The 6,000-nt window shown below is 50.7% G+C and overlaps 1 protein-coding gene across 4 annotated transcripts in view; it reads left to right on the top strand.

Annotated features, from left to right (window-relative positions):
* Positions 1 to 1,048: 1,048 nt before the first annotated feature.
* Positions 1,049 to 6,000, top strand: part of LOC138521176 (ubiquitin carboxyl-terminal hydrolase CYLD-like) — a 2,059,174-nt gene continuing 2,054,222 nt past the window's right edge. For 2 of the 4 annotated variants that reach the window (XM_069633781.1, XM_069633782.1), the window contains exon 1: positions 1,050 to 1,259. The gene's annotated coding sequence lies outside the window, so the exon portion shown is untranslated. Of the gene's footprint in view, positions 1,260 to 6,000 lie in introns of all 4 variants that reach the window. The other 2 variants (XM_069633784.1, XM_069633783.1) reach the window with 2 other exon arrangements.

The raw sequence follows: 6,000 nt of genomic DNA, 5'->3' as shown, positions 1-6,000 counted from the left end.
ACCCACAGCACTGTGTCCCTATCCCTCCCTCCAGACCCGCACCAATGTGTCCCAACCCTCCCTCCAGACATACACCACTGTGCCACAACTCTCCCTCGAGAACTTCACCACTGTGTCCCAATCCCTCCCTCCAGACACACACCACAGTGCCCCAACCATTGCTCCAGACCCACACCACTGTGTCCCCAACCCTCCCTCCAGACCCACCCCACTGTCCCTATCCCTCCCTCCAGACCCACACCACTGGGTCCCTATCCCTCCCTCCAAACCTGCACTACTGTGCCCCTTCAAAACCCGCACCACAGTACCCCAACTCTCCCTCCAGACCCACACCACTGTGTCCCTGTCCCTCCCGACTCACACCACTGTCCCTATCCCTCCCCCCAGACCCACACCAATGTGCCCCAACCCACCCTCCACAACTGCACCACTGTGCCCCAACCCTCCCTCCAGACCCACACTGTACCCCAACCCTCCCTCCAGACCCACACCAATGTGCCCCAACCCTCCCTCCAGACCCACACCAATGTGTCCCAACCCTCCTCCAGACCCACACCAATGTACCCCAACCCTCCCTCCAGACCCACACCACTGTGTCCCTATCCCTCCAGACCCACACCACTGTGTCCCTATCCCTCCCCCAGACCCACACCACAGTGTCCCTATCCCTCCCACCAGAACTAAGCTGAACATGATTTTTAAAGTAAATGTAATGTTCCGCTCTACTTCTCAATCTGGAGTCTTGCAGGAACCTTCACGGTTTCCCGACGAAAATGCACCTTTATTCTCAGTCAGCCAAGAGCACACGGATTGATGTTACTCCTGCAGCCTGGCAGCCAGTGCCTTCCCTTTTCCCGCTCGAAAAAGTGACGAGGGGCAAGACGAAGTCGGAGCTCCAGGTTCTTGCAGAAACGTTCGGATATCCCGAAGAAAATGCCCACTTGCACCGGCAGCCACAGCCTTCCTGCTTCCCGCTCAGCGCTAAAATTGCTCCGGAACAATTACAATGATGACGTAATAAGTCACGTGAAGAAGGGTGGGCCGTCTTCCTATGGTCCGTTTCTCGGATTAGAACTAGTCGCTACCTTGAAGTTACCAGCCGAGAAATAAAGTTGTGCGGCTGTCCCACGGCCCCACCTCCTGCCTCTTTCTTTCACCACTTCGGCACATGACCTATCCGGGGAGGAAGTGAAAATTAATCTGCACACTGTTCTGAGCAGGCTGCTTGAATCGATCTTTTACGGGTGCCCATAATTCAGGTAAATTTGAAGGGGCAGAGAAGTACACCCGCCAAACCCTAGTTTATGTGCGCGACCCATCCTACATTAGCTGGTGTGGATTAGACCCGTCAGAGCTCTTAATCGGCTCCATGTCCGTTAGAGTAATTTTAACAGCCGTGTTTTTGTTAGGTTTCCGGTACTTTTCCTTTTTTAAATTCTAAATTCAAATTCTTGCAGGCAAGGAAAATTCCACTCCAAACTGCTTACGCCTGCCTTCGCCTGCACTTTATAAGTTCTGTACAGGGCAACTTGGTCCTCAGCTGCACCACCCAGAGGTCCGTTGTTGCAGTATTAAGAGATGCTGGCTCCTACCCACAAGGAACCCTTGTCAGGGGAAGGTAGAGGGACATATTCCCCTCCACATTTCTGACTGGATGGGTGTGGGGTTGGTACATTATATGATGGATCCTCTCCACAAATATGAGCTGCGCCTTGCGTGCAGATCTCCAACATGGGAAACTAATACGGGCTCACAAGAAAATTCAGCATGGCTTCCTCACCCTTTGAAAAACAGGCTATGCATGTGCTCCTCTGGCATTTGCTTCCAACTATCTGTGCGAAGGGTAATTAGAGGGCGTAATACTGGGGACTTATTTTCAGTGACTGAAAGAGTGCAGGCTGGCTGGAAACCACATAGTTTAAATTGCTGTGTTCAGATATAAACAAGGTACGTTTTCTGAACGTATTTAACTTGTTTTTCTGCAGTGCTGTCTATTTTGCAAAAAGAAACTGATATATTTTTAATTTAACCCAAAGAGTAAACAGTACCTCATCTGTACATTTTTCTGCTAGCATTATGTTGTAATATATCCAGGCGCGTGGGGAGTGTTGATGGATGTTCTGGCATCAACATTCCACATGGGCCAGTTGGTTCCTGGATCCTCCGGTGGTGGCTGCCAGCCTTTGGGGTACATACAATAAACAGTTAAACTACACTTACCTCTGTGTGAGATCATGTCACTGGCGACGAGGATCTGTGTGGACCCCATCCGGCTCCACGCGTGTGTCTACTTGCCCCTGCTGTCGTTTGTGCGGCAGACGGTCGCTGCTGCCTGGCCGTGTGCTCGCTGGCCAGTGCGGGGGCCGCCGCGGTTGGCCTGTTCTGCACAGCGAGAGAGGATTGGAGGTGCCCCACGCACCGGAGGGCTGCTGGCGGGCCCCTCCGTGGATGTGTGCTGCCCTGCCCCGTCATCCGAAGGCCGTGCAGGTTGTTGCCGGCCTTGGAGGGACTTGTGTGGCGTTTGTGGTGGTCTCTAGCGGCTGGATTGGAGCCCAGCCTGCGGAGCGAGAGAGAGCGGCCGAAGAAGCAGTCCGGAAACGCGGCCAGCCTCTCTTCCTCTTTCCGCTTTGCTGCTTTAAGCCACTTGGCGCTGCCGTCCAAGGGGCGGAGCCAACTCTCCTGAGTCCGCGTCCGTTGGAGGAGAAGCGGCTGTAGCTGCTGCGGCTGACAACGTCCTGTGGTTTCAGGGCGTTACTTCGCACTGAGTGGTGGCTGAGGGCTGCTTACCGTGTAGCAGTGTTGACAGCCTTTTATTTCTGGCTGCAATTTGGACATAGTTACTGTGGACTGTTAGGTTTTTGCTTCTACCATCGCCGGTGCGGTTTACAGGAGCATCTCCTTCACGGATTCACAATTTGAGGATTGCGTGCTGTACTGTGACTTTGTTGGTGCTGTCCTAGCATATTTTGGTACTGCAGTTTACATTTTTCTGTGTTGCTGAGACAAGGTGACATTCATTGATGGGAAACGTCCTCATGTGTTGACTGGTGATCAGGGAAGGGGATCCTGTTTTGTTGTTGCAAGGAGAGTACTTTTTTGCAGTTACTTGGGATCTGCAAACTATTGGGTCTGGATTGTGGTACACTCACTTACACATGTTGCATACAGCTGCGAGGCCTCCTCCCAGCCTTCTTGCCAAACCCTGGTGAACCTATTGCTCCATGGGATCAGTGGGTGGATGCCTTCAAAGTGTATTTGAGGGCTGCAGGTGGGGCCAAGTTCACTGATGATGAGAAGGAGGCTGCACTTCTTAACTGTATTGGGGTTGAGGGTTTTTCGTCACCTCCTGGAGAGAATGTGATGGTTCCAGGTGGCGGTGAGGGAGAGATGGTCATAAGTGCATATGAGACTGCCTTAAAGAAGCTGCAAATTCATTTGGGTAAAAGGGTTAATGTTGTGTTGGAGCGATATAAATTCTTTTCTAGGGCACAAGGATCAACAGAGAGCATAGATGCATATGGTACAGTGTTACGGGCGCTTCTGGCCACATGTGGGTTTTCTGGTAATTTGGATGAACACATCAGGGATCAAATTATGATGAAAACCTCTAATCAAAAAATCGGAGAAAGATTGAGGATTGAGAGCGACCCACCCTTGGATAAGGTGTTGGAGATTGCAAGGGCAGTTGAGGCATCTAGAACAAGTGTGCAGATTGTTACTGAGAGAGACGGGTCTAGGGATGTGGTTCATGCGGTGATGCCAAAGAACAAAAAAGTTGTTGATAAATCTACTGGTCAAGGGGTTAGGGGGTCTAAGTGTAAACATTGTAAAAATTGTGGTTGGTCCAGCCATGTAGCTGATTCCAAGTCGTGCCCTGCTAGCAATGTTGAATGCAGGAAATGTAGACGAATGGGCCATTACGCACGCATGTGTAAAGTGCAGGTGGTGGCTAATGTGACTACAGATGAGTCGGCACTGTTGCAAGCGAGTGTCTCGGGCGGTAGACCCGAGCAGGGAGTGATTCTGCGTGTGGATGGTAATGTGCGCAAGGGCCCCTGGGTCTATGTATTAGTTGATGATCATCCTGTGGATACGTTGGTCGATTCAGGGTCACCTTACACTTTGGTGGCTCCAGAAGTATATTGTGGAGATTTGGGAAAGCAAATTTCAGCTTTACTTGCTTCGGACATCAAGCCGTGTGCCTATGGGCAGAACCCCATTGATGTGCTGGGCTACCGTTGGTTCAATTTCTCGTTCAATGGTAGGCGGGCTCTAGGTAAACTGTATGTGGCGTCCAAGGGCACTAGTGTGCTGGGTTGGGAGGAGCAGGCCGCTTTGGGCATGCAAATACATCCCGGTAAGGAGGTTCCTGTCCTCCAGTATTGCAGAAGAAGGTGAGGATAGTACCATGGTTACTCCAGCTTTGCTTATGGCTGAGTTTCTGGAAGTATTTTCCGATACCCTTGGTAAGCTCAAAGGTTTTGCCCATCGCATTGTTTTGAAGAGGGGTGTTTTACCTAAGGTACACAAGGTAAGAAGAGTGCCGGTGTCGGCCAGGGAAGGATTGGAAGCTGAGTTGGTCAAATTACAGATGGCAGGCATAATTGAACCTATTGAGTCGTCAGAGTGGTTGTTTCCCGTGGTCCTGGTCAAGAAAGGTGATGGAGGTATCCGAATGTGTGTGGACCTCTGGGAGCTGAATTCCAGCATTTGGGTAGATCGGCACCCCTTGCCTAACATTAACAAATTGTTGTTGACATTGGGGGATGCTAAGTATTTTTCAACCTTTGATTTGTCTACGGCATATCATCAGATAGACTTGCACGTTGACTCCAGGCCTCTCACGTCATTCGTGACTCCTTTTGGGGCATACCGTTTTTGTCGCATGCCATTCAGGCTTGCTTCGGCCTCTGCAGTATTCCAGCGTTTGATGCAGGAAATGTTTGGTGCAGTGTCCGGAGTAAGTTATTTTCAGGACGACATCTTGGTGTGGGGTAGTAGTAGGGTGGAACACAGGGTCAGGAAGGTGATACGAATTCTTAAAGAGAAGGGTCTGACTGTCAAGCTTGCCAAATGTCAGGTGGGTGTGGTTGAAGTTACCTATTTAGGCCGTAAACTGAGTTCGAAGGGTGTTAGCCCTAAGACTGAATTGGTGCAGGCTATGAGGAACACACTTGTTCCAGCCAATAAAGATCAGCTGAGGGCTTTCCTGGGTCTTGCAGAGTATTATGTTAAATTTATACCTAACTATGCTGAAAAGACGGTGGACATGAGGGCCCTGATGAAGAGGTCGGCCAGATTTGTGTGGTCCGAGGAGTGTGGGGCAGAATTTTAGCTGGTTAAAAGAGATGTGGAAAATGCTCCGTGCCTGAGATCTTTTGATCCAAAAAACAAAAGTGTACTTACGGTGGATGCGAGTGATGTGGGTTTGGGTGCGGTGCTAGAACAATGGTTGGATGGTGAATGGAAGCCGGTGGCTTTTGCCTCGAGGACCCTGAGAGAGGTGGAGTGCAGGTACTCGGTGATAGAAAGGGATGCTTTGGCGGTGCTGTGGGCTTCGAAGCATTTCAGGACATTTCTTTGGGGTGTTCCGTATATAGTCAGGACGGACCATAAGCCTTTAGTCCAGGTGTTTTCTACCAAAGGTGTGGTGGCAGTATCCCCAAGGATTGCGAGGTGGTCGGTTGAGTTACAATTTCACCTTGCAATATTTTCCAGAAAGGCTCAATGTGGTGGCGGACTGTTTGTCCCGTTTGCCCACGGTGGAGGGAGACAGTCAGGATCAAGTAGTGTTGGAGAAAGAGGAGGACTTGCAAGGGTGTCAAGTTGCTTATATTGCATCTGCGGTGGAGAAGTCGTTGTGGGGTGTTGAGTCTGAGGCGGATGTTGAATTGAAGTGGATCAGGGAAGGTCTCATCAGAGGCTGGCAGGCCATTAAGGACAGACCTGAGGGGATGGGCTATTCCTAGGTATTGCATGAATTGGCTGTGGGTCCTTGGG

The sequence above is a fragment of the Ambystoma mexicanum genome, chromosome 13 (genome assembly GCF_040938575.1).
Source record: "Ambystoma mexicanum isolate Mex_15411 chromosome 13, UKY_AmexF1_1, whole genome shotgun sequence".
Classification (NCBI taxonomy): Eukaryota; Metazoa; Chordata; class Amphibia; order Caudata; family Ambystomatidae; genus Ambystoma; species Ambystoma mexicanum.
The sequence above is the reverse complement of the archived record's forward strand: the minus strand, read 5'-3'. Positions and strand labels throughout refer to the sequence as shown.